The sequence below is a fragment of the Orbicella franksi genome, chromosome 13, assembly GCF_964199315.1.
Source record: "Orbicella franksi chromosome 13, jaOrbFran1.1, whole genome shotgun sequence".
NCBI classification, from domain to species: domain Eukaryota; kingdom Metazoa; phylum Cnidaria; class Anthozoa; order Scleractinia; family Merulinidae; genus Orbicella; species Orbicella franksi.
Window position 1 is genome coordinate 17,145,364 of NC_138157.1, and position 7,345 is coordinate 17,152,708.

At 42.1% G+C, this 7,345-nt stretch overlaps 1 protein-coding gene and 1 pseudogene across 2 annotated transcripts in view; one reads left to right on the plus strand and one right to left on the minus strand.

The window, feature by feature from the left end:
- Positions 1-7,345, minus strand: part of LOC145466423 (rotatin-like) — a 193,396-nt gene that overhangs the window by 22,277 nt on the left and 163,774 nt on the right. The window lies entirely within an intron of this gene.
- LOC145466440 (uncharacterized) lies at positions 699-5,869 on the plus strand (annotated as a pseudogene). Its single transcript, XR_014041891.1, has 3 exons — positions 699-1,092; positions 2,512-3,156; positions 3,505-5,869. The product of XR_014041891.1 is annotated as an uncharacterized LOC145466440 (transcript).

Consider the following 7,345-nt stretch of genomic DNA (forward strand, 5'->3'; position numbering starts at 1 on the left):
GGCCAGCACATGTACGTACCTCTTGAGAATTTGAATTTGAGCTCGATGTGGAGATCGAGGTCGAGCTTGAGGTGGAGCTTGAACTTGTTGAAGTGACTGCCTGACTTGGAAGACGCGATAGAGCCTCATCGACGGCCCTTTGAACTGCCTGGGATACGGCAGAAGCTATTGACCTTGAAAGTTCATCCGACATGTTTTGTGTTTTCCCGCGCAATAGATGATCATGTGACTTGTCACATGTCCTCGCTCGCGCGGATTATGTATTAAGTTAAATCATACTTATTAAGTTAAATCATGATTTCACTGATATCAAATGTGAAAGTTTAATTTAAATCATGAAGTCGTGATTTCAAATCATAGACGCATGATATGAAACCAGGATTTATTATATCAAACCATGAACACATGATTTGAAATCAGAATTTATTATATCAAATCATAGACGCATGATATGAAACCAGGATTTATTATATCAAACCATGAACACATGATTTGAAATCAGGATTTATTATATCAAATCATAAACCCATGATTTAAAATAGTAATTTATTATATCAAATCATAAATACATGATTTCATATCACAAAACTTTATTTAGTAAATAACGAAAACAAATGATAAAATTAAGCTAAATAATTTTTTTACAAACGGCGCCCCATACATATCGCGTTACTTCAGTCACTCAGTAAAATTCCAAACATCAGTTCAGTCTACTACATCGTCTTTAAACGGAAAAAATCCACAGTGACAGAGCAGATTAAAGAGTAAAGATTACGTTTTCAACATCAGTGCATTTTCGCAGTTTTCTGGTGGCAGCTGCAACGATGAAACAACAAAATAGAGAAGAGAAGCATGCGAAGAAAAGACAGACACTGGACCGCTTGTGTTCCGTGTCAGGTCTGTTGTTGTCTGTTGTGTGTTGCATCGCACTAATTCACGTGGAAATCAGAATACAAAAACATCATCGACTGATATCACACTCAGTGACATTCTGTGATAAGATGGAGAGAGAAATCCTTCGAAAAGTTGAACATAATTACGGAAAATGGCAAGTTATGGCTACAAGCCGCCATTGGCAAACGACCGCCAAAGGTAGGTTTGCTGCTGATGATTCCAATGAAAGTCACTTTGTACTGTTTTACGGTTATACTTTCTCGGATAATTTGTCGAGGGGGACATGGGGGTGTTCTGAACACCGCAACACCGCAAAAAAAAAAAAAAAAAATTAACGAACACCGCATCACCGCAAGAAAAGTCAACGAAACACCGTCACCGCAAAACGTATTTTTAGCGCCATGATTCGTTCATCTACACTAAAATAATACTTTAATGCCTCGACAATTTTCCACAAAATAAGCGCATCACAACGCTTTACATTGCGCATATGTCGATACTGCTGATGCCTGTAAATCAGTTTTCTTGCTCTTCTGAAGAAACCTTGCACGAAGCTAGGAAGCGGACGAAGAAAAAAGAGAGGAGCCTTGAGGGATGGCCTTTACCCCAGATCCCTCTCTTCTTTTACTTCGCTCACTTTTCTTGGTGTATAAACCCACTGACTGAAGTCCTATCTTGACTGAAAGTATTACTTTCCAGAGCTAGCTGCGTTTGCGTTCGATATCGATAATCGTTTGAAAAAATAGAAGGTCAAGAAAGTCGCAGAACCTTGGAGCGAGTATACACCGGTATCAGAATGACCTCTAGACGAAGCCGAACAGCAAAAGGAAAAAAATAGGAAACGTGCGTAAGTTACAAAGCTTCCTTAGCTTAGAAAGCCTTCTTTCTTCCCTGCCGACGCGACATCTGAACATATTTTGTGGCCGGTGGTTTTCGCCACCTTTTCCATTTTTCGTAGAAAAGAGCTGCGCAGTCATTAATACATTATATTCGGCCTTGGCTTTTCCAGAATTTCCAGGATTGTTTCTGTCCTCGCTCCTCCGCGTGTCTACCAAACACTGAATTCCGGGTGGTAGAGGTCAAGTTACTTGTCAAGTTACGTATAAATGAAAACAGCTTCGGATTGGCGGCCGAAGCATATTGAAGATTGACTAGACAGTGATGGTCTGTATTTTGTTACAAATTATTCACCTCAATGGTATGTGTTTGTCATAAATTAGCATGGATTAACGAAGTTTACATGCTAAGGTTTGAGAAAGGTAAATCAAAAACCCCCAGCACCGCAAATAATTTCATTTCACCGAACACCGCAGAGTGAAAAACACAAACACCGCACACCGTAGGGTTTGAGATCACCGCAACACCGCATGTTGAGATTTTATTCACCGCATCACCGCATTAAAAAAACATCAACACCGCAAATCCCCATGTCCCCCCTCTTTGTCGGTTACTGTGGCGCGCCTCTCCCTCCAGAAATAATGCGTGACTTTCCCTTTAGTAAAATTTTCAGTTCTCATAACACAATTACGTACGAAGTAACAAGGCTGATGGTATGTTTGTAGAGAGCGAGTCCAATAGGAAGGGGAAATGTCTCAATAAATGACTTTAATTCTTCAGGCGAACAGGATGCCATCTCAAGAACAAAACGCTCTTCACCCGTTGATTCACAACAGAAATCAACCCTAACAGCCTAGGAAGTTCAAGTGCTAATCAAACAAGAACTTGCTCTTCTGCAACACCAAGTCTCTGCTAAAGATAATACGCTATGCCGATCAGGACCAAAAGGTAACACCGGAAGGAGAGGGAAACAAGGAACCTGAGGGAGACCGGGGCCCCCAGGGAGACCCGGTTTAAACGGACCTCCTGGTAAACATGGACCAACAGGAGCTCAAGGCCCGATGGGCATAAAGGGGGGTGTTGGAATGCCGGGAGACCCCGGTCCCGTGGGACCTAGAGGCCCGCCGGGAATGAAAGGCGAGCCGGGCCAGTCCCTCTCGGCTCCATCTCTGCTGCGGGGTCCTGTTGACACGACAGTCAATGAAAGGAATACAGCCATGTTAAAATGTACAGCGGATGGTAATCCAAGTCCCAAAGTCACGTGGACTAGGCTGAATTCGTCCCTTCCTGTTGGACGTCACGTGGTCGAGTCCAGTGGCGCTCTGATTATTAAGGACGTTAGACCTGGAGACGACGGAGTTTACAACTGTAGAGCTAAAAATTTGCTGGGACACGTGAACGCCTCGGCGAAATTAACTGTTCAGTGTAAGTTACAGAAATTAGACATTTTCTGACGAAAACATTGATTGATGCATTAAAACAGGTTCTTTATATATCTTTTTGACTTACCTGTTAGCCAGGGAGTACATAAAATAATCCAGACGCAACTCTATAATTATCAAGTCGTAGCAAAGAAAGAGAGAGATTTTTAAGCGTTCTCCAAAAGTATATTTGTGCTGTCCAAATGACTCTTGTTGTCGATCTGTTGGGAACTTAAAAGTCAGCTGAATAGTTGATATAAATAACACTATAAGAGAATGCTAATTTAAAATTGCGATATATTCCCCACAAGTATGGCCATAGATATATAATATTATTCCTCTTTCTCGACAGTCGCTCCTAAGCTCTTGTTGACAACCAATCGCTTGATGGCTGAAGAGAGACAAAACATCCGGATCGCCTGCACTGCTACTGGTCAGCCGCGTCCTTCTATCGCGTGGTCTAAGTCAGTTGGTAGTTTGCCTGAAGACAGAACTGAAGTGATGAATGGAACCCTGACAATCCACAGTGTGACTAAGAATGACGGTGGAGTATACATTTGTGAAGCAGAGAATATTCTGGGATCAGCATCAGACTCAGCTCAGCTCACGATATTTCCTCCTTTGCGGTTCAAAGTCCGTCCTCCTCAACAGGTGACTCCTGTGATTGATTCCAGTGTCCATCTGCCGTGTATAGTCGAGAGTGACCTAAGAACCAAAATTACTTGGACAAAGAATGGTATGTCTTCACTTCCTGTAAAGTCCAGAGTTCTACAGGATGAAACACTGCTTATTACGAATATAAAGAAATCACACGAAGGATCTTACACCTGTAGAGCCACTAATGCTTTGAGAACAATAGAACTCAAAGTCAAAATCAATTCTCCGGTTGCCACCTCTTGTTCTGTGATTAGAAAATATATCAGCAGTGCGAGCGGAAATTACGTCATTGATCCAGATGGTGTGGGAAGAGCGCCACCATTTACAGTCTACTGTGACATGAGTGACAAGAATGGAGCTGGCGTGACAGTAATCAGCCACGACAGTGAGAGCAGAACACACGTGCAAGGATGTGAGCCTGGTGGTTGTTATTCACGTGACATTCATTACAGAGGAGTGAGCTTGTCTCAGCTGGCGAGTCTCACCAGAGTCTCCTCACAGTGCGAACAGTTTATCAAGTACGAGTGCTATGAGTCAATGATATTCAGGGACGGATTTGCTTGGTGGGTGTCACGTGACTCTACTAAAATGACGTACTGGGGTGGAGCATCACCTGGCAGTGGTAAGTGCGCATGCGGGATGACCAACTCATGTGCAGACTCGAGTCGTGGTTGCAACTGTGACAAGAATGACCGTGTATGGCGTGAGGACAGCGGTCTCCTCACTGACAAGACACATCTACCAGTTAAACAGCTCAGGTTTGGAGATATACTCGACTACGAGCAAGGTTACCACACATTGGGAAAACTTAAGTGTTATGGCATAGCATAACATTCAGACATACTTTTAGTATTCTAAAAATAGCAATCAATGGTAACAATACCTTTTATAACAAAATGAAGTTATGACATCCTTACTATTTGCAGGGACCTTGATTATTTTTTGTTTTCGAAATTCAAGAGTACGATAGATCGCAAAACCCACTTTTTTAATAGTAGCATGGTGGCAAGCGAGGATACTAAATGACTGAATTGTTGTTTTCTCTTCGTAGCTATAGCTTTGGAAGCGTAAGACGTCTGTACCACTTAGTGATAAACATGAAGTTATAGCTTCGGAAACAACTGTAGGTTACACAATCACACATGAAGAAATAAATTAGGAGGTGTTCTGCTTGTAATTTAGTTGAATTGCAGACTACTGTCGGTGCAGCAATTTATAGCTTTGTAGTTTTGCACATACCTGGGTTGACCTGTGAATTCAAACACCCACGAAATGAATTGTCAAACCAATTTTGCAATCCATATAATCAGTGGCCTGTTCTAAGCGAGGTTGCCTCAAGGCTAGTGCGCTCGACTCTGGATTGAGCGGTCCGAGTTCGGGTGGCTGGGGACACTGTGTTGTATTCCTGGGCAAGCCACTTAACTCTCACAGTGCCTCTCTCCACCACTGTTTAATGCTAGAGGTAACCCTGCGGTGGACTAGCATCCCATCCAGGGGGGAGTAGAAGTACTCCTAGTCGCTTCATGCTACAGAAACCGGGGTAAGCTACAGACTGGTGGGCCTCTAGGCTCGTATGCGGACTCGTATGCCTTACCTACCTAGCGTGAAAAACGGCGAGAGAAAAAATGAGTGAGAAGTGCTTCGCGGAAAAGCGAGAGAACACCGCTCGATACACACCACCACACTTTTGCTTTTTCTCTCGCCGTTTTCGCGCTGCACCTCAACTGACCGAACGCCTGGATCAGACTACATATCCAGTAAAACTAAAACCATAAAGTATCCTCTCTGTTGACTATCCGTAAAGCGTTTTTCGTTATCCGAACTTATTTTAAGTCTTGTGTTTGTAGCCAATATAACGCACGCTCTGATTGGCTAATTCCAAGGCATTATTCTCCCGTAATGCCCACGGGCCGATTACGGGCCCGCAAAACCAGAGCAAAATATCATTTAATAAACAACTTATTAACCTCGAACGTTCGGTCTTTAAGGGAAAATCTCAAACCTCGGCCTTACCGTATTGACCTCGCTATCGCTCGGTCAAAATCGGTATGGTCCGGGTTTGAGATTTTCCCTTTAAGACATCATTCTCGGTTAATAAGTAGTTAATAATGCGGTTTCCTCAGTACAGTAAAATCGGTTAACCATGCATTTGCACGAATAATTCGAGTCATTCCCAAGTCTCGCTATCATTCAGTCTGAAACGGATCGACTACATTCCTTGATATGTTATATATTATAAATAACCCGCAAACCTCACCACACAAGTTAACTTTCATTGATCCCTGACTAGCCAATCCACACACTACCGTCCGCCTTACATTCACTCGGTAATAAATTTCTACAGAAAAAAAAAAAACCTGTATGCCCGCTACATGCTTGAGTACACTGAACATGCAAAATATATTGGAACGGTTCCACAGCTCAACGAAAGTAATGCACACCAAAATGAGGGCATTATGAGATTACGAGAACACCTTAAATTTTGCAAAATTTAAAACTCCCTTTTCTTCCTTCTTCTCCAATAAAAAAAGTTGTATCTTGACATGCTTATCTCATATCGATAATTAAGAGCGGGTCTCACTGAGCCGTCTTTGAATTATAACCACTGTAAAGCTAACAATATAGGGTGTTTTTAACGCGTTGGGACGTGCTATAGTAACCTATTTTGCCATGAAAATGAAATGATCACTGATTCAGCATTTGTTTGATACCAAAATTGTAACATCACTTGATAAAGAGTGGCAGTAGTAATCCTTCAAAGTATAACAACAGTGGAACCCCGTTTATACGTTCACCAACGGGGGAATAAAATTTAATAACTGGTCTAAAATTAAATTGCACGAGTGACGTCTTAACTGATATATCACAACTGCACATCTAAACAACTGTTCTTTAATACGCATTCGGAATGCAAACATAATTGAAACTTCAAATGAATCAGTCCATACAATATTAACACTGGAAAGAGGAACATAACTGGTTTGAGTGGCCGTATAAACAGGGTAAAATTATGTTGGACTATTAGTAAAAGTAGACAAAAGTAAGTAAGTTAAAAAAGCTAAACTTCTAGGGACAGCATTTTGTGCCTGAGCTGTTAGGTAGGCTTGAAATTGGCCTCTCTTCGGTAAGCGAGACGACGTGCTTTTACTACCAAAACTAGGACAGTTATTTTGTTTACGAACACAACCTTGAATCGCCTTGGCTTTGGGGGAACAGTTACGGGGCATTTTCACTTCAGAAACAATGAAACTGAGGACATGTTGGTGTACCAAAGCAATCCTGTGGGAGTTGGACTCTTTTCCTATGTAAACACTTTCGTTGGGTGTATGTTACATATTTTGTGCACAGAAATCTAGGCCAGCGAAGTGAAACTACACATTTCCTCCTTTGATTCATTCACCAGAAAGCAGCGTTAGTTTTCGGGTCGAAGAGAAGAGAGTACACAACACGCAGCCAATCTACAGCTTTCCGTTCGTACGAAAAGTCGTACACATTTCGTGAAGACATGCACGGTTTTTAAATGCCATTAACACCGA